Source organism: Camelus bactrianus, chromosome X (assembly GCF_048773025.1).
Source record: "Camelus bactrianus isolate YW-2024 breed Bactrian camel chromosome X, ASM4877302v1, whole genome shotgun sequence".
In the NCBI taxonomy this organism is placed as follows: Eukaryota; Metazoa; Chordata; class Mammalia; order Artiodactyla; family Camelidae; genus Camelus; species Camelus bactrianus.
This window is the reverse complement of record NC_133575.1, coordinates 54,692,779-54,720,027: the sequence shown is the minus strand read 5'-3', so window position 1 is coordinate 54,720,027 and position 27,249 is coordinate 54,692,779.

Below are 27,249 nucleotides of genomic sequence, written 5' to 3'. Positions count from 1 at the left end.
GCAATCAGGCAAGAGAGAGAAATAAAAGGGATCCAAATTGGAAAAGAAGAGGTAAAAGTGTCACTATATGCTGATGCCATGTTACTATATATAGAAAACCCTAAAATTTCCACACAAAAACTACTAGAGCAGATTGAAGAAATCAGCAAGTTAGCAGGTAACAAAATTAACGTTCAAAATCAGTTGCATTCCTTTACACTAATGATGAATCAACAGAAAAAGAAAGTAAAGAAACAATCCCCTTTAAAATAGCACCCAAACTAATAAAATATCTAGGAATAAATCTAACCAAGGAGGTGAAAGAATTATACACAGGAAGTTATAAACCACTGATGAAGGAAATTAAAGAAGACTTTAAAAAATGGAAAGATATCCCATGCTCTTGTATTGGAAGTATCAATATTGTTAAAATGGTCACACTACCCAAGGCAATCTACAGATTTAATGCAATCCCTATCAAATTACCCAGGACATATTTCCCAGAACTAGAACAAATCATAATAAAATTTATATGAAACCATCAAAGGCCTAGAATTGCCAAAGCATTACTGAAGGGAAAGAAAGAGGCTGGAGGAATAACTCTTCCAGACTTCAGAGTATACTATAGAGCTACAGTCATCAAGACAGCATGGTATTGGTACCAAAACAGACATATAAATGGAACAGAATAGAGAGCCCAGAAATGAACCCACAAACTTTTGGTCAACTAATCTTCGACAAAGGAGGCAAGAATATACAATGGAATAAGGACAGTCTCTTCAGCAAATTGTATTGGGAAAACTGGACAGCAGAATGTAAAGCAATGAAGCTAGAACACTCCCTTGCACCATACACAAAAATCAACTCAAAATAGATCAAAGACTTAAACAGAAGACAAGATACAATAAACCCCCTAGAGGAAAACGTCGGCAAAACATTATCTGACATACATTTCAAAAATTTTCTCCTAGAAGAAATAAAAGTAAGAATTAACAAATGGGACCTAATGAAACTTACAAGCTTCTGCACAGCAAAGGAAGCCAGAAGTAAAAGAAAAAGACAACCTACGGAATGGCTGAAAATTTTTGCAAATGAAACCGACAAAGGCTTGATCTCCAGAATATACAAGCAGCTCATATGACTCAATAAGAAAAAAGCAAACAACCCAATCCAAAAATGGGCAGAAGACCTAAACAAGCAATTCTCCAAGGAAGACATACAAATGATCAAAAGACACATGAAAAACTGCTCAATATCACTAAGTATCAGAGAAATGCGAATCAAAACTATAATGAGGTATCACCTCACACCAGTCAGAATGGCCGTCATTCAAATATCCACAAATGACAAATGCTGGAGAGGCCGTGAAGAAAGGGGAACCCTCCTACACTGCTGGTGGGAATGCAGTTTGGTGCAGCCACTATGGAAAACAGTGTGGAGTTTCCTCAGAAGTCTAGGAATAGATTTACTGTATGGCCCAGGAATCCCACTCCTGGGCTTATATCCAGAAGGAACCCTACTTCAGTATGTCACCTGTACCCCAATGTTAATAGCAGCACTATTTACAATAGCCAAAACATGGAAACAGCCTAAATGTCCATCAACAGGTGACTGGATAAAGAAGTGGTGGTATATTTATACAATGGAATACTACTCAGCCATAAAAACCGACAACATAATGCCATATGCAGCAACATGGATGCTCCTGGAGAATGTCATCCTAAGTGTAGTAAGCCAGAAAGAGAAAGAAAAATACCATATGAGTCGCACATATGTGGAATGTAAAAAACAGAAACAAACACAAACAAACAAAGAAACAAACAAAAACAAAGAGTAAATACAGGATAGAAATAGACTCATAGACATAGAATACAGACTTGTGGTTGCCAAGGGAGTGAGAGCTGGGAAGAGATAAACTGGGATTTCAAAAGTGTAGAATAGATAAACAAGATTATACTGTATAGCACAGGGAAATATACACAAAATGTTATGGTAGCTCACAGAGAAAAAAAGTGACAATGAGTGTGTATATGTCCATGTATGACTGAAAAATTTTGCTGAATGCTGGAATTTGACACAACATTGTAAAATGATTATAAATCAATAAAAAATGTAAAAAAGACAAAGAAACACATTATATAATGATAAAGATATTTATACAGGAAGTTTTAATATTCATAAATATGTATGCACCTAATATATGAACGCATAAATATGAAAGCAAATAGAAATAGAGAAAAAGGGAGAAATTGGCAATAATAATATAATAGTAGGGGAATTTAACACTCCACATACATTAATGCACTGGATATCCAGAGAGAAGATAAGTAAGAAAGAGGGGCCTCAAATGTCATATTAGAACAGTTGGGCTTAATTGATATCGATAGGTCATTCCACTCAGAAAGAGCAGAATACAAATGCTTTTCAAGTGCACATGGAACATTCTCCAGGATAGATCACATGTTAGGCCACAAGACATATCATCACAAATTTAGGACAATTGAACTCATATCAGGTATTTTTTTTTTTTTCTTACAACAATGGCATGAAAGTAGAAATCAATTACTGAAAGAATGGGAAACATCACAAATACCTGGAAACTAAAACATATCCTTTTAAAAATACAAATGAGACAGCAAAGAAATAAAAGAGGAAATCAGAAAATACTTGAAAATACATAAACATTAAAATACGATTTTCCAGATACATAGGATGCATCAAAAATAGTATTCTTAGGGAAGTTTATAGTGTTACAAATCTACCTCAGGAAACAAGAATATCACAGAAAACAATCTAATATTAGCCATAAAGCAAGTATAAAAAAGCAAACAAAGCCCAAATTTAACATGAGAAAAGAAATAAAAATCAGAACAGAAATAAATGAAACAGAGACACATGCAAACACACACACACACACACACACACACACACAGTAGGAAAGATCAATGAAACGAGTACCTGGTTCTTTGTAAAGATAAACAAAATTGAAAAAAGAAAATCTTTAGCTAGACTCATCAATAAAAAGAGAAATCACCCAAATACACTTAGAAATGAAAGTGGAGAAGTTAAAACTGACAGCACTATAATACAAATGATCATAAACTACTATAATTATATACCAATAAGTTGACAACTGATAAATGAATAATTAGCTAGGAATGTACTATATTCCAGGAGTGAATCAGAATGAAATAGAAAATATGAACAGACTAATTACTTTTAATGAAATTGACTCAGTAATTAAAAAAAAAAACCTCCTAACAAAAAAAGTTCAAGATTAGACATCACAAGTGAATTCTACCAAACATTTAAAGAAAAGTTAGTACCAATCGTTCTCAAACTCTTACAGAATATTGAAGAAAAAAGAATGTTTTAAAAATTTATTGTACAAAGCCTTCATTGCCCCTATACTAAAATTATACAAAGAAACTACAAAAACAAATGTTACAGGGAAATATTCCTGGTTAATCTAGATGCAAAAAATCTTAACAGAATATAAACAAACTCGACTTAACAATAAATTAGAAGGATCGAACACCATAGTGAAGTGGGATTCATCCCAGGGATACAGGAATGGTTCATTCTCTGCAAATCAATCAAGGCGATACAGCATATTAATAAAATGAAGGATTAAAATTATATGTTTCTTTTAATAGATGCAGAAAAACCTTTGAGGGAAATTCAATATCCATTCATAACAAAATCTCCATCTATACTTTAGGTATAGAAGGAAAAGCGTTCAACACAATAAGGGTCATATATGACAAGCCCAGAGCTATCACCATATTCAATGGTTAAAATCAGAAAAAACTTCCTCTAAGATCACACACAAAACAAGGACACTCCCTCTCACTACCTTTATTCAATATAATATTGGAAGTCCTATCCACAGCAGTCAGAACAGAAAAAAAGGAAATAACAATAATCCAAATTGCAAAGTAAATAGAATAACTGTCACCATATATAAATGATATGATACTATATATAGGATATGCGGAAGATTCCACCAAAAACTATTTGAACTAAGAAATGGATTCAATAAAGTTACAGGATGAAACATAAATATACTAAAATCTGTTGCATTTATACACACTAACAACAATCTATGATGGAGACAAATAAACATATTTTTTTACAATTGCGTGAAAATGACAAAATATCTAGGAATAAACTTAACCAAGCAGGTGAAAGGCTTGTACTCAGCAAACTAAGAGACCTAGATTAAAGAGACATTGAAGATAATACAAATGAATAAAAAGTTATTACATGCTCATTAGATGGAAAAACTAATATTGTTAAAATGACTATATCATGCAGAGAAATCTACAGATTTAATGTAATCTATATAAAAATACCAATGACATTTTTTCACAATGCTAGAACAAATAATTCTAAAATTTGTGTGGAACTACAAAAGATCCCTGAATAGAAAAACTATCTTAGGAATAAAGAACATTGCCAGAGCTATTACATTTCATGATTTCTAACTAAAGTACAGAACTCTATTAATCAAAGCAGCATCATATTTTTTTTATGAAAACAACATGTATACAAATGGAACACAATAGAGAGTCCAGAATAATCTCGTGTTTATATGGTCAATTAATCTATGACAAAAGAAGCTATAATATACAATGAGGGTAAGAAAACCTCTTCAATAAATAGTGTTGAGAAAGCTAGCCTGCCAAATTGAACACAATGCCACTGGACTACTTTATTTTTTTTACATCATACACACAAAAAACCATGCAAACTCAAGATGGACTAAAGGCTTAAAGTTAAAACCTAAAATCATAAAAGTCCTAGGAGAAAAAATAGTGCATTTCTTCACATCAGTTTTGGAGATATATATATATATATCTCAGGTAAGGTGACAATAGGATAATCAAACAAATCAGACTACAACAATCTAAAAAGCTTTTGCACAGCAAAGAATACCAACATCACAAGAGAAAGACAGCATTCTGAATAGGAAAAAATATTTGCAAAGTAATGTCTAATGATGGATTAATATTCAAAATACATAAAGAATCCAATAACTCACTATAATATCAATCTCTCTGACAAAAATTGACAAGAGATCTGAGAAGATATTTTTTTCAGATAATACATGCAGATGTCCAACAAACACATAAAAAGTTATTCTACATTACTAATTAGTAGGAGAATACAATTTGAAAGTCATGACAGAATGCCTCTAATCAAAAAGGAAACAAGTAAAAAGCATTGGTAAAATTGTGGAGGAAATAGAACATTTGTTCACTGTTTTTAGGAGAGTAAATTGGTCCAGGCACTGTGGTAAACAACATGAAATTTCCTCAAAATCTAAAAACAGAACTACTATTCTCTCCAGTTGTTCCACTTCTCAGTATTTACCTGAATAAAACAAAAATACTAATTAGAAATGTTATATGCATCCTTATATTCACTGTAGCATTAATTACCATAGCCAAGATGTGGAAGCAACCTAAGTGTCCACAATAGTTGCATGGATAAAGAGGGTGAACTGTATATAGATATAGGTACAGACATAGATATAGATAGACCTAGGGTCTATGTATATATCCATGTATATATGGTGGAGAAGTAAGAGGTGAGGGAAATTGGAGTCATAAACTTCCTGTTGTAAAATCATGGGTATGAAATGTACAGTGAGGGGACTATAATTAATGATTATGTAATATATTTATATGGTGACAAATGGTAAGTACACTTATCATGGTGATCATTTTGAAAAACAAAAATATTAAATTACTCTTCTTTTTAACATGAATGAACATAGTGTTCTAGATCAATTATATTTCAGAAATAAAAATTTCATGGAAAAACAGATCTGATGTGTAGTTACCAGAGGTGGAGTTTGAAAGGAGGAGGCATTGGATAAAGGCAGTCAAAAGTTACAAACTTCTTGTTATGAGATAAATAACTACCAGGGATGTCATGTACAATATAATGAATATAATTAACACTGTCATATGTTATATATGAAAGTTATTAAAAGAGTTAATTTAAAGAGATCTCATCACATGGGAAAATATTTTTCAATTTCTTTAATTTTGTAACTATATGAAATGATGGATGTTCACCAAATATATTGTGGTAATCATTTCATAATATGTGTAAGATAAATTAGTTTGTTGTATACCTTGAACTTATACAGTGTTATATGCCAATTATATCTCAATAACACTGGAAGAAAAGAAAGGATCAAAAGTAAAACTGAGCTGGAGGCAAAATCAATAAAATTGAATATAGATTAATAAAGGTTATACATTCTCAAGAACAGAAGGAAAGAAGGAAATTCAACAAAACCTCAGAGAAATTTGGAATACCTTTAAACACAGCACACACATAATAGGAGTGCCAGGAGAAAAGGAGAGCAGAAAAAATATTTGGAAAAATTATACTAAAAACTTTCCTAAATAATGAAAATTATCAATCTGTAGAATCAAGAAGTTCAGCTAACTCGAAGTAGAAAATATAAAGAGATCTGCATCCCTGTATCATTACAAAACATAATCAACAATATAAAAGCCTTAAAGTGGGCATAGAGGGAACAAATCTCAACATAATAAAGGCCACATATGACAAACCCACATTTAACATCATGCTAAACAGTGAAATAAAGCATTTACTTTAAGACCAAACTACAGTTTGTTTATTATAGTCCCAATCCTAGTGACTGAAGAGACTTTCTGCATGTTATATTCTAGCCTCTTTATCATAGATTAATTGATCAATTGTGCATCAATTTACTTCTGGGCTCTCTATTCTGTTCTATTGATCTGTATATCTGTTTTGTACCATACTACAATCTTCTGATTACTGTAGCTTTGTAGTATTATCTGAAGTCTAGCAGGGTGGTGCCTCCAGCTTTATTCTTTTTCCTTAGGTTTGCATGGCAGTTCTGGCTCTTTTCTGGTTTCATAAGCTTTTTGAATTATTTGTTCTAATTTTTTTAAAATGTCATGGGTATTTTAATAGGGATCACATTAAACCTATAATGGAAGTTTGGCTAAGATGTTGGACACATACCTCATCTTCTACCATGAATACAACAAAAATTACATCTACACATAGAACAATTAACACAGAATACCTACAGAACTTTGGCAGAATATCTCTTACAAAAGAAATACAAGGGGAATCCTCACAAAATCTGGTGGGAGGGATAAAAAGGAAAAGGAAGTTCATCAGGGGCCTGCCCCGTGGGGAGGGAGTAGCAATGGAAAAAATGTGCTCTCACCCTGGGAAGCCCACTCTCCATTGGGGAGGACAGCTGAGACAAAAAGTGCCCATCAGAGGCTTAGAGAAGAAAGCAGCAGCCACTTGGCAGACAATACTGAGAGAAACTGACAAAGAGGATCCTTAAAATCCCTAGCCTGAGACACAAGCTGGCGTAGGTCATGCAGAAAGAGGGGGCTGGAGCTTGGTCTTCTGCAGATAAGCTCAGGAAGAGGACTAGCTCTGATTGCACAGAGGCAGCTTCAAGGGATTGGAGTGTGATGTGGGTTGGGGCTGAGAGTGTTTGCAGAACAGCCTGATCCCCCACAGTGAGCACTACTGATGGTGTGTGGGAGAGAAGAAACACAATGCAGCCTGACCATAGCACCCATTTCCACTAGCCCATAGTGTGTTGCTCAGTGCCATTTTTGGCATGCTTTCTTGGGAACAGAGGAGCACAGTTCAGACACAGCAGTCTTCTTGACTTGCTCTGGATGGGCACAATCACTGGTACCAGACTCCAGGGTAGAGGTGGGCCTAAAACCTGAATCAATTCCCAGGGTTTCTGCAGTTTCCCAGACAGGACTGTGATTTGATTCAAACCCCAGTTGATGATTTGGATTAGTTCCCCTGGTGCCTGTGTAGAACCAGACCTCTGAAACAACTGAGCTGGGTTCTTGTGTGTGGCAAGGGTGGACCTGCTGTTAATAATGGGCTTGCATCCCACATGCAGACACAGGGTTAATGTCTGGGCTGACCCTGTTGTAAACTGAGGTGTATGACTGCAAATGCACTACAGCAGGTCATAGTGCTTGACATCAGTGGATCTGCACTGGTGGCTCTGTGGGTGCAGAACCTGAGGGACACCAAGGTAGGTAGCCAACATTCCCACGGCAGAGTAGGGGACATGGGCAGAGACAACAATGTGCATTTTTAAGCTCCCACAAGGGGTGAGAGATGACAGCACAAAGGGCACTTTCTGGTGGACATTTCCCATAGAGAAATACTAAGCAGCTCCTTTTCCAGCAGAAGCACACCAGTCCCACCTACCACACACCACAGCTTAGAAAAACGTATGTAAGCCTCTATTCCAACAACAGGAGAGTAGAGCCAGACTTTGTCAGGGCTGTAACAACCACAGAGCAAAGAGGATGCCCTGCTCAAAAATCAGTGCAGGCTCTGGTCAACACAAAACCAATTACATCTACATAGAATAAAGATGTGGCAAACATCCACACAAAAAATAAGCCCTCACAACAAAAATACTAAATGCACATAGTCTACACAGGGACACTCCCACATTAAAAAAAAAAATTAAGACCATAGTAGATAATTGTTACTCCTAAATTCATAGTGTCAGATAAATATAAGTAAAATGGAAAAGCACAGGAATCTTTCCCAAATGAAAGAACAAGAGAAGTCCCCTGAAAAGATGAACAATGAAATAGATCTCAACAGTCTACTAAATCCTAAGTTCAAAAAGGGTGTGATAAAAGCACTAAAGGGAATAAAAAATTCTATCAATAAAAATACAGAATTCTTGAAAAAAGAAATAGAAACTATAAAGAGGAGCCAATTAAAAGCATAAAACTCAACTGCTGAGATAAAAGCCAGGCTAAAGTTAGTCAATAGCAGCATAACTAATGTAGAAGAACAAATAAATGATTTAAAAGACAAGATAGTAAAAATCATCCAATCAGAACATCAGACAGAATAGCAAATAAAAACCTATGAAAGCAATGTAAGGGACATATGGAATAATATAAAGCATGAAAATCTATTCATAATAGGAGTACCAGAAGGAGAAGAAAGACAAAATGGGATCAAAAATATATTTCAAGAAATCATGACTGAAAATTTCCCAAACCTCCAGAATGAAACATATCTCAAAATACAAGAAGCACAGTGGGTCCCAAACAGGATGAAACCAAACAGACTAAAACCAAGACATATTATAATTAAGATGGTCACATTACAGATAAAGAAAATGTTCTAAAAGTAGTGAAAGAAAAAAGAGATTTGTTACAAGGGAACCTCATAAGACTATCTGCTGATTTCTCTACAGAAACATTGCAGGCCAGAAAGGACTGGCAAGATGTAGTCAAAGTCCTGAAAGGGAAAAATGTGCAACTTAGGATACTTTACCCAGCAAGACTATACTTTAGAATAGAAGGAGAGATCAATATTTCTCAGACAAGAAAAAGCTAAAAGAATATGGTAATACTAAACCTATCCTAAAATAAATATTAAAAGTTCTTCTTTAAATAGAAAACAAACAAGAATCTATAGAAAAAAACTATAATTAGAAATGTTATAACTACAATGCACAGCAAGAGAATAAACATGAAGTGGTAAAAGAGGACACCAAAATCATAAAACATGAACGATGGGAACAAGAAAATATAGATTTCTTTTTCATATTTTAGAGAATTTGTTTGCAGTTAAATTATTACCAATCTAAAGCAAGTAGGTATAGTAATGGTTTAACATACTTGAAAGATTGGGTAACCATAAATCAAAGCATAAAATAGAGTCACAAAAATGAAAAATAAATTAAATTAACCTAATGAAAAAGAAAATTATCAAACTACAGAAAGAAAAAGAAAGGGACAAAGAAGAATTAAAAAGTCAGTTTTAATACAAAGTTTAAAATAGCAATAAACACACATCTATCAATAATTACTGTAAATGTCAATGAACTAAATACCCCAATCAAAAGATAGAGTGGGAGACTGGATAACAGAACATGAGCCTAGAATATGATGCCTACAAGATAACCACTTTTGGGTGAAGGGTGCACATAGATTGAAAGTGAGAGGATGGAAAAAATATATTTCATGGAAATGGAAAAAAACAAGAAAGAAGGGGTAGAAATACTCATATCAGGCAAAGCAGACTTTAAAATAAAGTCCATAAAGAAAGACACTCTATAAGGATAATAGGAGCAATACAAGAAGAGGATATTACTCTCATTAACATGTATGCACACCCAATACAGGAGCACCTAAATATATACAGCAAATACAAAGAGACATAAAGGGAGAAATTGATGGGAATGTTACTGGATAGATCTTCCATACAGGAAATCCATAAGGCAATGGAGACACTAAATTACCCAATATAAGAGTTAGACTTGGTTGATATTTTCAGGAAATTACATTCCCCTGCAAGAAAAAAAAAAACAATGTATATTTTTTTCAAGTGTACAGGAAACATTGTCTTGGGTAGACAACATATGCAGACACAAAAGAAGACTGAACAAATTTAAAAGGATAGAAATTATGTGAAGCATCTTTTCTGACCACAATGACATGAAATCAAAAATTAACCACAGGGGAAAAAACAACAACAAAACAAAAACAAAAACAGAAAACAAAAAACAAAAACCAAAAATACAAGAAAAAAATGACTGCATGGGAACTAAAAAAAATGCTACTAAGAAACCAATGGATCAATGATGAAATCAAAACGAAAAAAATTATTTTTTATAGCACAGGGAACTATGTTCAATATCTTGTGATAACGTTTAATGGAAAAATATATAAAAAAAAACATATGTATGTATACAAATGAATGGGACATTTTGCAGTAAACCAGAAATTGACACATTTAAAATGACTGAACTTCAATTAAAAAAATTAATTAAAAAATACCTTGAGGCAAATGAAAATGAAAACCCAACCACACAAAATTTTTGGGATGCAGCAAAATCAGTCCTAAAGGGAAGTCCGTAGATATACAAACCTTCCTCAATAAAACAAGAGCAATCTTAAAAAAACAAACAAACAAACAAACAAAAAAACTAACCTACCATCTAAAATTATTTAAAAAAAGAAGAACAAACAAAACCTAAAGTCAGTAGAAGGAAAGAAATTATAAAGTTCTGGGAAGAAATAAATAAAATAGAGATTAAAAAACAAAACAATAGAAAAAATAAATCAAACAATGAGCTTTTTTTTTAAATGGTAAACAATCAAAAAACTTTTGGCCAGGCTAAGCAAGAAGAAAAGAGAGAAATGGCAGAAATGAACAAAATAAGAAATGAAAATGGAGGGAAGTTATTTCTAGTTGGTGGAATAGATGGAGGTGGAGCTCCCTTCCTCTTACAGTCACATTAAGACAATTACTAACTGCAGAAAAACTAGTGATAAAAAAGACTGGAAACTACTAGAAAGGATCTTCTGTAGCTAAAAACTTAAAGAAGAAACCAAGAGGAGACTGGCAGTGGGACAGACTCACAATATAATCTGGTCCCATAACCCCCAGGTGGGTGACCCAAAACTGGAGAACAATTATATTGCAAAGGTTCTCCCATGGGAATGAGAGTTCTGAGTCCCATATCAGTCTCCCCAGCCCAGGGGACTGGCACCGAGGAGAGGAGTCCCCAGAGTGTTGGGCTTTGAAGGCTAGCAGGGCTTGATCTGCAAGCCTGGGAGAAACAGAGACGGTATGCTTAAGGGTCACACAGAAAATCTCATGCTTGCTGAAATCACTGACAAAAGCAGTAATTTCGTAGGAACCTGGGCCAGACTTACCCACTGGGCTTCGTGGTCTCCTGGGGAGACATGGGGTGTCTATGTTTAACCCTGGTGGCATGAATATAGTGGTGAACAGTCAGGGATGTTCATTTGAATGAAATCTCCTTCTGGGATGCTTGGGAATCTGTTTGGACATTATCACATTAGATTTGGCTTCATCCAACAGCATTTAGGCTCCATAGCTAGGAATTCTCACACCAAACAACTAACTAAATGGGACATAGCCCCACCCATCAACAGATACTGCCCAAGGGTAACCCCAAAGCTGAATCTAGACATGCCCCTAGGCACAGCCCAGCTCACCAGAAGGCCAAGAACCAACTTCACCCAACAGTGGAAAGGCACAAACCCGTCCCACCGGGAAGCCTGCACCAGCTCCTAGAGCAGCCTCAACACCAGTGGGCAGATATCAGAAGGCAGAAAACTTTGATCTGGCTACCTGCAAAACAAGTCCAAAAACATAGGACACAATCTACCTTGGGAACAGCTAGCCATATGCCCCTGGGTAATGAGAGGGGAGTACATTGCAGGGATACATAGGACATGTCCCATAGAGATCCACTTCTCCAAAGTTGAGAAATATAACTAACCTACATAAATATACAACTAAAAATTTAGACAAAAGTAGGAAGCAGAGGAATGTCTTCCAGGAAAAGGCACAACATAAACTCCCAGAAGAAGAAATAAGAGATGAGATAAGCAATCAACCCAAGAAAGAGTTCAGATTAATGACAGTGAAGATAATCAGAGTTTGGGAGGAGAATAGTTGCACAGAGCAAAGGTTATAGTAAAGAGGTAGAAAGTGTAAAGAACAACCAGAGCTGAAGTATAAAATTACTAAAATGAATGATACACTAGAAGGAAGCAACAATAGAAGAAATGAGCCAGAAGAATGGATCAGTGAGCTGGAAGTCAGAGCAGTGAAAATACTGCTGCAGAACAGAAAAAAAAGAAAAAAGAAAAAAAGTATGAAAATAAAAAAGAGTTTAAGAGACCTCTGGAACAATATAAAATACACTAACATTTGACTTACAGACGGGTTCCAGAAGAGAAGAAAGAGAGAAAGGGCCCAAGAAAATATCTGAAAAAATAACAACTAACAACTTCCCTAACCTGGGTAAGGATATAATCATCCATGTCCAGGAAGAGCAGAGTCCCATACAGGAATAACCCAAAGAAAATCACATCAGTACATATTATAATTAAGATGTCATAAATTAAAGATAAAGAGAGACTATTCAAAGCATCAGGGGAAAAACAGCAAATAACATACAAAGAACTCCCATAAGACTTAGATGATTTTTCATCAAAAACTATGCAGGCCAGAAAGGAGTGCCATGGTACACGTAAATGATGAAAAGGAAAAACCTACAACTAAGACAACTAAGAATAGTCTATCCAGCAAGGCTCCTGTTCAGATTTGATGGAAAAATCAAAAGTTTATGGACAAACAAATGTTAAAAGAATTCAGCACCGTGAATCCAGCTTTACAACAAATGCTATATAGGAAATTCTCTACATGGAAAAGTGAATACCACAACTAGAAGTAAGAAAATTACAAAATGGATAAACTCACTGGTAAAGTCAAACATACAGTAAAGGTAGGAAATAATTCTCACACAAACTGGTAGAAAGGGTAAAATACATTAGTAGTAAAATCATCAAGTTTCCACAACAAGCAGTTAAGAGATACAGAAAACAAAGGTAAAATGGAACATCAAAAACAGTAATCATGAGAGGAAGAGAGTACAAATTCAGGGTATTTAAAATATGTTCGAAAATAAGAAATCAGCAACTTAAAGTAATCGCGTATGTACAGAATGTTATACCAACTTTATGGTAATCACAAACTAAAATCTATAATACATATACACAAAAAACAGAAAAAGGAATATAAATATAACACTAAAGAGAGTCACCTAATCACAAGAGAAGAGAACAAAAGAAGAAAAGGAAGAGAAGAATACCTACAAAAACAAATCCAAAATAATTAACAAAAGGCAATGAGAATATATATTGATTATTACCTTAAATGTAAACTGGCTAAATGCTCCAACCAAAAGACACAGACTGAATGAATGGATACAAAAACAAGACCCATAATTTGTTCCCTACAAGAGACTCACTTCAGCTCTATAGACAAATACAGACTGAAAATGAGAGGACAGAAAAAAGATATTCAACACAAATTGAAACCAAAAAAAGAAAAAAAGTGGGCAGGAGGCCAAGATGGCAGAGGAGAAGGACGTTCGTAGCTCACCCTCTCCCACAAATGCACCAAAACTCATATCCACAGACCCACTCAGTCAACCAGAGCACCTGCAGAACTCCAACAGAACATCGTTCTCTTCAAAAGATAGAGACTCCAAAAATCTGGTAGGAGAAAAGGAAAAAAGAAAGAAGAAAAGGCAAAACAGTGCGGGACGTGTCCCGCGGGGAGGGAGCAGCAAAGGAGGACTGCCACTCATTCCCTGAGTCACCCCTCTCCAACCGAGTGGCCAGCAGGACGGAGGGGGAGTCTCCAAGGCTCGGATCTATACAGAGCAGTCATTGAGTGACAGAACTAAGTTAAATGGGCACAGAGGGTCCTGGGGTCACCCAGCCTGAGACCCGAGGTGGCAGCTGGGGGCAGGGCCAGATGGCCTGAGCTGGGCAGAGGACGGGGATGGCTGCACTGAGGCAACCCCGGGGGACTGCAGGGGGCTGCACACTGTGGCTGTGAGTGCACAGGGCAGAACAACCTGGGCTGATGTGCCCTGGGGGGAAGGGTGCATACCCCCATCTCTGAAAACACACAGAAAGTTTTCAGAGGAAGAGAGGCAGGGCTCAGGCACAGCTGCCATATCCTCCAGTGCTTAGCACCCAGGTGGGGGCAGGGGCAAAACCTGCATCCGCACCTAAGCATTTAGCAGCCTCAAAGGCCACATGAGACTTGTCTACAGCCCGAGGCAGATAGGATCCTTCCGTCCTGGGCCCTGAGAGAACTTGCTCCGCCAAGACAAACAAGGAGCTGGGTTTTGACCCAGAGCAGGGACAGGGCTGTTCCTTGGTCTTCCCTGAGCCCACCTAAAGAGCGCCAACCTGAGGCAGAGCACACAGCATCACAGAGCTGTGAAGCGACCGGCGCCAGGAGAGGGCGGCTGGACCCCCGCCTTTTGGGCAGGAATGCAGCCCCCTGACCGTGGTGCTGGGAGGGGACGCAACCCGCCCTCCTGCCTGGCCAGTCTGCAACATCTGACTGCGGTAACAGGAGGGGCAGTGACACATCCGCCCGCAGCAAAGGAGAGCTGCACCTGACCCAATGTTGGGAGGAGGCGCGATCTGCTTGCCTACAGGCACTGGGAACAGCACAGAAGAGGGCGCCAACGGAGGGCCTCTGGAAACAGCAAGCTGAGTTTCCAAAACAAGATGAAGATAGAAAGACTTCACATTAAAAGCACACAGTCTCCAGGAGAACAACTACCCCCCATTTTTCTTTTCTTTTTTCTTTTTTTCTTCTTTTTTTATTCTGTTTTTACCTGTTCTAATTTCTATTACCCTGTTAATTTTTACTTCTTAAACAATTATTTATAACCCCAATTTTAATCACCTAAAATTTTTAATAATATTTTTATTATTATTATTTTTAAAGATCCACACCATTTTATTTTTATTTTTATTTCTCTTGGTTTTGATGTCCTGTTATTGATTATATGCAGGTTTCTAATACATCTTTTCTTCTCTTCTTTTTTGAAGGATTTTAAAGGTCATTTCAACCCGATTGTATTCTGCTTCAACTTGCTCTTCTATTATTCATTATAAACTGTTTTCAAACCTTTTTTTCTCCCTTCTTTTAAAATTCTTTCTCTCTCTCTCTTATTTTTTCTTTTTTTCCTAAATCTTATTCCTATATAGGCATTTGATAGATAAAATCCTTAAGGACCACAATAGATAACCGATATTCCATAAACCACAGTGCTAGAGAGGTATGAGCAAGATGAAGAAGCAGAGAAACCATTCCGAATTAAAAGAACAAGAGAAATCCCCTGAAAGAACAATCAATGAAATAGACATCAATAGCTTACTAGATCAAGAAGTCCAAAAAGGAGTGATCAAAGTATTGAAGGAACTAAAAGAGATAGTGTTTAAAGATACAAAATATGTCAAAAATGAAATCAAAGCTATAAAGAAGAGCCAAGTAGAATTGGTAAACTCATTGGCTGAGATGAGAACGGATCTAAAGACTGTGCAAAGCCGACTAGATAATGCAGAGTAACGAATTAGTGACCTAGAAGACAGGAAAACAGAAAGCACACAATCAGAACAACTGCAAGATAAACAAATAAAAACAAATGAAAGCAACATAAGGGACCTATGGAATAATATAAAGCATGCCAATCTTCGCATAATAGGGGTCCCAGAAGGGGAAGAAAGATCAAAGGGGATTGAAATGGTTTTTGAAGAAATCATGATTGAAAATGTCCCAAAATTAAAGAAGGAATCAGATATGCAAGTACAGGCAGTTCAAAGGGTCCCAAACAGGAAGAATCCAAACAGACCCACACCAAGACATATCATAATCAAGACAGCCAGAATCAAGGATAAACAAATGATTCTAAAGGCAGCAAGAGAAAGACAAACAGTGAGTTACAAGGGAACCCCCATAAGGTTCTCAGCTGATTTCACTACACAAACACTACAGGCCAGAAGGGAGTGGCAAGATATATTCAAAGTCCTTAATGAAAAAAAGATGCAGCATAGGATACTCTGTCCAGCAAGGCTATCCTTTAGTATAGAGGAAGACATAAAGAATTTCACAGACAAGAAAAAGCTACAAGAGTTTTACAACACTAAATACATGCTAAAAGGAATATTGAAAGGTCTACTCTAAATAGAACAGTAGCAGGATGCTACAGAAATGAGACACTCAGAACTGGAAAGGTGATAACTCATGAATTAAAACTAAAATAAATACAAAACTATAAAAGAAGACATACAAATCAATAAGAGTGGGAGAAGGAGGCAGGAAAATATAGAGTATTTTTTTTTTTCTTTCTTTTCTAAATTTTTTGTTCTCTGTAGGGTGGGTTTGAGATCATCTTACTATCTGTTTAATAAAAAACAGTTATAGTAATGGGCTAATAACTTACTAAAAAGGGTAACCACAAGCCAAAAACTTACAAAGGGAGTCACAAAAACTAAATAAAATCTATGATAATACAAAGGAAAATTACCAAACCACAAAAAGAAGAAGAAAGGAACAAAGAAGAAATACCAAATCAACTGCAAGGAGAAGTTCAAAATGGCAAAAAACACACATCTATCATTAATTACTGTAAATGTTAATGGAATAAAATTCTCCAGTCAAAAGACATGGAGTGGCAGACTGGATAATAAAGCAAGAACCTTCAATATGCTGCATACAAGAGACCCACTTTAGGGAGAAGGACACATATAGATTGAGTGTGAAAGGACTGAAAAGGATATTCCATACAAATGGAAAAGCCGAAAAAGGACGTGTTGCAGTACTGATTTCAGACAAAGTAGACTTTAAAACAAAGGTCATTTAAAAAGATAAAGAAGCACATTTTATAGTGATCAAAGGAGTAATACAAGATGAGGATATTACACTCGTTAATATGTATGCACCCAATATAGGTGGACCTAAGTACATAAAAAAATTACTAACAGAGATAAATGGGCATATTGATGAGAATACAATCATAGTTGGAGATTTTAACACTGCGTTTACATCACTAGACAGATCTTTGAGACAGAAAATGAATAAGGCAACACAGAAATTAAATAATACAATAGAAAAATTAGATTTGGTGGATATTTTCAGACCATTACACTCTCGAAAAATAGGATATACATTCTTTTCAAGTGCACATGGAACATTTTCTAGCACTGATCATGTACTTGTTCACAAAAGAAACCTCAACAATTTTAAGAAGATAGAAATTATCTCAAGCATCTTTACTGACCACAATGCCATGAATTGGAAATCAACAACAGAGAAAGAAAGGAGAACAAAAGGAAAGCATGGAGATTAAACAATATATTATGAAAAAAACCAATGGGTCAATGGGGAAATCAAAGCTGAAATTTAAAAATACCTTGAGACAAATGACAATGAAAGCACAACCACACAAAGTTTATGGGACAGAGCAAAGGCAGTGCTAAGAGGGAAATTTATAGCAATACAGGCCTTCCTCAAAAAAGAAGAACAATCTCAAATAAACAATTTAACCCACTAGGTGAATTAACAAGGAAAAGAAGAACAAAAATCCCCAAAAGGCAGCAGAAGGAAGGAAATTATAAAGATTAGGGAGGATGTAAATAAAATACAGATTGAAAAAAAAACATAGAAAAAATCAAACCAAAATTTGTTTTTTTGAAGAAATAAATAAAATCGACAAACCTCTGGCAAAACGCACAAAGAAGAAAAAAGAGAGAGCAGAAATTATCAAAATAAGAAGGAAAATGGAGAAATTACAACAAATAAAATAGAAATACAGAATATTATATGAGAATATTATGAAAACCTATATGAACCAAACTGGATAACCTACAGGAGATGGACAAGTTTCTGGAAACATACTGTCCACCAAGATTGAATCAAGAAGAAACTGACCACTTGAACAAACCGATCACTAGAAATGAAATGGAAATAGCAATAAAAATCCTCCCTACAAATAAAATTCCAGGACCGGACGGCTCCACTGTGGAATTCTACCGTACATACAAAGAAGAACTCATAGCAGTCCTTCTCAAACTCTTCCGGAAGATTGAAAAGGTGGGAATGCTCCCAAACTCATTCTATGAAGCCACCATCACCCTGATACCAAAACCAGGCAAAGACACTACAAAAAAAAGAGAATTATAGGCCAATATCACTGATGAACATAGATGCCAAAATCCTCACCAGAATATTAGCTAATAGAATCAAACAACACATAAAAAAGATTATGCATCATGACCAAGTGGGATTCATCCCAGGGACACAAGGGTGGTTCAACATATGCAAATCAATCAATGTAATACATCACATTAACAAGAGAAAGGAAAATAACCACATGATCATCTCAATCGGTGCAGAAAAAGCATTTGATAAAACTCAACACCCATTTATGATAAAAACTCTCTCCAAAGTGGGTATAGAGGGAACATAACTCAACATCATAAAAGCTATATATGACAAACCTACAGCCAGCATAGCACTCAATGGTGAAAAACACAAAAGCTTCCCACTAAAATCTAGGACAAGACAAGGATGCCCACTATCATCATTCCTATTCAACATAGTCTTGGAATTCCTAGCCACAGTAATTAGGCAAGAGAGAGAAACAAAATAGATTCAAATTGGAAAAGAGGAGGTAAAAGTGTCACTATATGCTGATGACATGATCCTCTACATAGAAAACCCTAGAAGGTCCACACAAAAACTACTAGAGCTCATCGAAGAATTCAGCCAAGTAGCAGGTTACAAGATTAACGTTCAAAAATTAATTACATTTCTTTGCACCAACAATGAATCAACAAAGAAAGTAAAGAAACAATCCCCTTTAAAATAACACCCAAATTAATAAAATACCTAGGAATAAATCAAACCAAGGAGGTGAAAGAATTATACAGAGAAAACTATAAACCATTGATGAAGGAAATTAAAGAAGACTTTAAGAAATGGAAGGATATCCCATGCTCTTGGAATGAAAGAATCAATATTGTTAAAATGGTCACACTGCCCGTGGCAAACTACATATTTAATGCAATCCCTATCAAATTACTCAGGATATATTTCACAGAATTAGGACAAATCATAATAAAATTTATATGGAACCATCAAAGGCCTAGAATTGCCAAAGCATCACTGAAGAGAAAGAAAGAGGCTGGAGGAAGAACTCTCCCTGACTTCAGACAATACTATAGGGCTACAGTCATCAAGACAGCATGGTATTGGTACAGAAACAGACAAATAGACCAATGGAACAGAATAGAGAGCCCAGAAATGAACCCACAAACTTTTGGTCAACTCATCTTCAACAAAGGAGTCAAGAATATACAATGGAATAAAGACAATCTCTTCAGCAAATGGTATTGGGAAAACTGGACAGCAGCATGTAAAGCAATGAAGCTAGAACACTCCCTTGCACCATACAAAAAAAATCAACTCAAAATAGATCAAAGACTTAAACATAAGACAAGATACAATAAACCTCCTAGAGGAAAACGTCGGCAAAACATTATCTGACATACATTTCAAAAATTTTCTCCTAGAAGAAATAAAAGTAAGAATAAACAAATGGGACCTAATGGAACTTACAAGATTCTGCACAGCAAAGGAAACCAGAAGTAAAAGAAAAAAACAACCTACAGAATGGGGAAAATTTTTGCAAATGAAAGCAACAAGGGCTTGATCTCTAGAATATATAAGCTGCTTATATGACTTAATAAGAAAAAATTAAACAACCCAATCCAAAAATGGGCAGAAGACCTAAACATGCAATTCTCCAAGGAAGACATACATACAAATGATCAACAGGCACATGAAAAAATGCTCAATATCACAAATTATCAGAGAAATGCAAATCAAAACTACAGTGAGGTATCACCTCACACCAGTCAGAATGTCCATCATTCAAAAATCCACAAATGACAAATGCTGGAGTGGCTGTGGAGTAAAGGGAACCCTCCTACACTGGTGGTGGGAATGCAGTTTGGTGCAGCCACTGAGGAAAACAGTATGGAGATTCCTCAAAAGACTAGGAATAGACTTACCATATGACCCTGCTCCTGGGCATATATCCAGAAGGAATCCTACTTCAGGATGACAACTGCCCCCTAGTGTTCATAGCAGCATTATTTACAATATCCAAGACATGGAAACAGCCTAAATGTCCATCAAAAGGTGACTGGATAAAGAAGAAGTAGTATATTTATACAATGGAATACTACTCGGCCATAAAAACTGACAACATAACACCATTTGCAACAACATGGATGCTCCTGGAGAATGTCATTCTAAGTGAAGTAAGCCAGAAAGAGAAAGAAAAATACCATACGAGATCACTCATATGTGGAAAAACAACAACAACAAAAAGACAAACAACACATAACTACAAAACAGAAAGAGACTCACAGACATAGAATAAAAACTTGTGGTTGCCAAGGAAGGGGTGGTCAAAAATGATAGACTGTGATTTCAAAATGTAGAATAGATAAACAAGATTATGCTGTAGAGCACATGGAAATATATACAAGATCTTATGTTAGCTCACAGAGAAAAAAAATTTACAATGAATATATATGTTCATGTATAACTGAAAAATTGTGCTCTACACTGGAATTTGACACTATATTGTAAAATGATTATAAATCAATAAAAAATGTTAAAAAAGAGAAAAAATCTGGAGTTTTTGCAATACTTATATGAAATACACTTTAAAATAAAGACTGTTACAAGAGACAAAGAAGGATATGCATAATGATCAATAGATTAATTCAAGAAGAACATGAGACAATAGTAAATATATATGCACCCAATATAGGAGAACCTCAATAAGGCAACTGTTAACAGACATAAAAAGAGCTGCTGATATTACTGTTTTCAAGATTTTACTTTCTTCTTGATTTTTGACAAAGTTTAGGATTTTTTTGTGGTTTAGATTTTTAAAAATGTTATATTATTGGGTTATAGTCAGTTTATAATATTATGTCAATTTCCAGTGCAGATCACAATTTTTCAGTTATGCACAAACATACATATATCCAATGTCACGTTCTTTTTCACATTCAGCTACCACAAGATCTTGTACATATTTCCTTGTGCCATACAGTATAATCTTGTTTATCTTTTCTATATATATCTGTCAGTATCTACAAATTTTGAATTCCAGTATGTCCCTTCCCATACCCCTCTCCCCTGGCAACCACAAGTTTGTGTTCTATGTCTATGAGTTTGTTTCTGTTTTGTATTTATATTCATTTGTCTTTTTTTTTTTTTTTGATTCCACATATGAGTGATTTCATATGGCATTTTTCTTTCTCTTTCTGGCTTACTTCACTTAGAATGACATTCTCCAGGGACATCCATGTTGCTGCAAATGGTATTATGTTGTTATTTTTATTGCTGAATAGTATTCCACTGTATAAATATACCACCTCATCTTTATCCAGTCATCTGTTGATGGACATTTAGTCTGTTTCCATGTCTTACTCTTAATCACCTCTGCTCAGAGACTCCTGTTGACATATCATGCATCCAAGATAAGGCACCCAGAATGTCACACCTAACAGATGGGCCATCCTCTCTTTTGGGATGGGGCCTGACTAATTTACATAGCTTTAGACATTGTGATTTATACTAATGACCATCCTCCTTGAGACTCAGCAATATAGAAAAAAGAATGTATAGATTTAAAGCAGTAAAGGGGAAACAGAAAATTAATAAATTTCTTCAATTTAATAGAATGTGGTATTGAGATGAAAAGGTAAAAGCAAAAAGTATCATACATAAATATTACAAAATAAGATATAGAAACAAATCCTAATATGTAAGTGTTTTTAATAACTTTAAATAGAACAAACTTTCTAATTAAAAGAAAAAGTCTCAAAGTCTATGGAATTGGATTTTAGAAATCTTGTTATATTCCATTTATAAAGAGTACCTAGATTATAAAGATACCTAAAACAGAGTGACACAGAAAATTCTAAAGTTAACAGAAAATAGTAATATGTGCCTATCACCAATGAAAGGGGAGCTTATGTATTTATCTTAATACTGGGCAAAATATGCCTTCAGGTAGATTTTTGTTTTTGAAATAGAGAAGTATAAGATCTATTGATACATCTAGATATTAGATTTGTATATTTGGAATAGATATATCTAATATATATTATATATTAGATACTTATATATAATATATCATTAAATTTTAAACTTCTTTGTTCAGAAAAAAATTATTCCTTAAGATATTTTGCCTGGTGTTAATACAGCCAATATTAATCTATTAATTAAAATACATATCTATATATTAAATATATTTAATATAGTAAAAAGTACATGTTAATAGATATTACATAAGCTACAGTAATGATAATATTATTAACAATATGACAATAGCAGTACTATTATTATGACAGTAATATTAATAAGATATTACTATCCTATATATATTTGATATATTTAGTTATCCCTAATATATAAATGATTTTATAAATACCTAGATACATATCTGTTTATGTAAAGTTTTAAACTTGTATGAACCTAAGTATCCAATATAAGACACTAGAAATAAATAAGAGTATACCCAAAGAACATAGAATAAAGGAAAGGATAAAATTAAGGACAGAAATTGATACAGGCCAATTTCACTTAAACATTAGAAACTGATTGCTCAAAGTTAAACCAAATCAAGCAAAGTGTGTGTGTGTGTGTGTGTGTGTAAATAAGTAAATATAATGTAAAAATACTAAGTGTCAGTAAGGTATGGAACAACTGGAACCCTCGTGCTTTTGCTTGGAGCAGAAATTGGTAAAACTATATTGAAAAACTCTTATCAAATTTTAATAAATTCATAAATCGAAAAACTATTTTAAAAAAGACATAAAAAGAGAAATTAACAGTAACTTATAATAGAGGGGGAACTTAACACCCCACATAAACCAATGGACAGATTGTTCAGAAAAAATCAATAAGGAAACACAGGCCTTAAATGAAATATTAGACCAGATGAACTTAATAGACATTTACAGAGCATTCCTTTCAAAGGCAGCAGAATACAAATTCTTCAAAAGTACACATGAAACATTACCCAGGATCGGTCACATGTTGGCCCACAAAGCAAGCCTCGGTAAATTTAAGAAAATTGAAATCATACCAATCATTTTTCTTACCACAACACTATGAGATTAGATATAAACTACAAGAAAAAATGAAAAAAAAAAACCCACAAACATGTGGTAGCTAAACAGTATGCTAATAAACAATCAATGTATCATTGAATAAATCAAAAAGGAAATTAAAAAATATTTAGAGACAAATTAAAATGAAAATATGATGATACAAAACTTATGGGATGCAGCAAATGTAGTTATCAGAGGGACGTTTATAGTGATACAAGCTTACCTCAGGAAACAACAACAAGAAAAAGTCTTAAATAAAAAAAGCTTAAATTTATACCTAAAGCAACTAGAGAAAGAAAAACAAACAAAATCCAAAGTTAGCAGAAGGAAAGAAATCATAAAGGTTGGAGCAAAAATAAATGAAATAGAGACTAAAAATCAATAGAAAGGATTGGTGAAACTAAAAGCTGGTTCTTGGAAAAGATAAACAAAATTGATGACCCTTTAGTCAAGCTCATCAAGAAAAAAGATAGAGGGCCCAAATCAACAAAATTAGAAATGAAAACGGAGAAGTTGCAACGGACGCAGCAGAAATACAAAGAATCATAAGAGGCTACTATGAGCCACTATACGCTAACAAAATGGACAATGTAAAAGAAGTGGACAAATTCTTAGAAAGGCACAATCTCCTCAGACGGAATCAGGGTGAAATAGAATATATGAACAGTCCAATAACCAACACTGAAATGGAATCAGTAATTTAAAATCTCCCAACAAACAAAAGTCCAGGACCAGACGGTTTCACAGAATTCTACCAAACATTCTGAGAAGAGTTAATGCCTATCTATCTGAAATGATTCCAAAAAATTTCAGAGGAGGGAGGAACATTTCCAAATTCATTCTATGAGGCTACTATCACCCTGATACCAAATCCAGAAAAAGATATCACAAAAAAAATTTACAGGCCAATATCGCTTATGAATATAGATGCAAAAATCTGTGATAATATTAGCAAATTGATTCCAACAATACATTAAAAATATCATACAACATAATCAAATATGATTTATCCCAGGGATGCAAGAACTTTTCAATACCCACAAATCAAACAATGTGATGTAGCACATTAACAAATGAACGCATAATAACCAAATAATTTCTTCAGTAGTTGTAGAAAAAAGCTTTTGATAAAATTCAACATCCATTTATGATGAAAAACTGTCCATCAAATGGGCATAAAGGAAACATACTTCAACATAGTAAAGGCCATATAGGACAAACCCACAGTTAACATTATACTCAATGGTTAAAAGCTGAAAGCATTTCCTCTAAGATAAGGAAAAAAACAAGGATGTCCACTATCACCACTTTTATTCAAAATAATTTTGGAAGTCCTAGCCACAACCCTTGGAGTAAAAAAGAAATAAGAGAAATCTAAGTTGGAAAAGAAGAAAAATTGTCACTGTTTTCAGATAACATGATGCCATACATAGAAAACCCTAAAGAAACTATCAGAAAACTACTAGAGCTTATCAATAAATTTGGTAAAGTTGCAGGATACAAAATTAATATACAGAAATTAGTTGCATTTCTATAAACTAACAATGAAATAGCAGAAAAAATAAATTAAGGAAACCATCCCATTTATGATTATGTTAAAAAGAATAAAATACGTAAGAATAAACCTACCTAAGGGGCAAAAGACCTATACTCTGACAACTAAGACACTGATGAAAGAAAATAAAGAGGACACAAACAAATGGAAAGATATGTCATGTTCTTGAATTAAAAGACTCAATATTTTTTAAGTGACCATACTACCCAAAGCAATAAACATATTCAAAGAAATCCCTATCAAATTGCCAATGATAATTTCAGAGAACTGGAACAAAAAATGTTAAAATGTGTATTGAAACATAAAATATCCTGAATAGACAAAACAATCTTGGGAAAGAAGAACAGAGCAGGAGGAATCATGGATTCAGAATATACTACAAAGCTACAGTACTCAAAGTAGTATGGTCCTGGCCCCAAAAATGACACATATATCAATGGAACAAGATATAAAGAAATAAATCCATTCCCTTATGGTCAATTAAACTATGACAAAGGAAGCCAAAAATACAATGAAAAAAACACTCTCTTCAATAAGTGGTGCTGGAAAAAGTGGACAGCTACATGTAAAAAATGAAATGAGAACATTCTCTAATACAATATACAAAAAGAAAATCTATGAACCTACTCCTAGAGTAATGGAAATAAAAGCAAGAATAAACAAATGGTACCTTATTAAACTTTTTTCACAACAAACAAAACCACAAACAAAATGAAAACACAACCTACAGAATTGGAGAAAATATTTGCAAATGACATGAATGACAGGAGACTAATTTCCTAAATATAAAAACAACTTATACAGCTTAATAGCAAAATAAACAAACAAACAAACAAACACCAAACATCCCAATAAAAAAAATGGATGGAAGCTCTAAATAGGCATTTCTTCAAAGAAGATATCAGATGGCCAACAGGCACATGAAAAGATGCTTGATATCACTATTATTACAGAAATGTAAGTCAAAACTACAGTGAGATCTCACCTCACACCAGTCAGAATGACTATCATTAAAAAGCCTACAAATAAAAAATACTGGAGAGATTGTAGTGTAAAAGGAACCCTCCTACACTGTAGGTGGGAATGCAAATTGGTGCAGCCACTATGGAGGACAGTATGGAGGTTTCTTATAAAACTGAAAATAGAATTACCCTATGATCCAGCTATCCCTTTCCTGGGCATATATCCAGAGAAAACTCTAATTCAAAAAGACACATGCACTGCAATATCATAATATATTTTTACTTTTTAAAATATTCAAGACATGGAAACAACCTAAATGTCCATCATGTATATATACACACACACATATGTATGTATATATACTGGAATATTACTCAGCCATAAAAATTAAATAATGCCATTTGCAGCAACATGGAAGGACCTAGAGATTATCAAATTAAATAAGTAAGTCAGACAGAAAGGCAAATATCATATAATATCACTTTCATGTGGAATCTAAAAAAAGATACTAATTATATTTACAAACCAAAAACAGACTCATGGACGTAGAAGAAAAAAGAAACTATGGTTACAAAAGCGGAAAGGATGAGGAGGGATAAATAGACACATTACTACATGTAAAATAGATAAATAAGGACCCACTATATAGCACATGGAACTATATTCAATTTCTTGTAAGAACACATAATGGAAAATAATCCAAAAATTTTATATATATATATATATATATATATATATATATATATATATATATATATATATATATATATATATATGAATCACTTTGCAGTATTTTTGAAACATTGTAAATCAACTACACTTCAATTTAAAAATTTTTAAGTATTAAAATAGAGAAATTACAACCAACACCACAGAAATATGAAAAAGAAAACAATAAGAGAATATTATGAACAAAAATACTGGCAACAAATGGCTTAGAAAAAATTGACAACTTTCTAGAAACATGGGATTCACCACAACTGAACCAAAAAATAATAGATAACTTGAACAGACCAATCACTAGAAGTGAAATAGAAACAGCAATTTAAAAAAAAAAAATCCCTGCAAACAAAAGCCCAGGAACAGATAGATTCACTGGGGAAT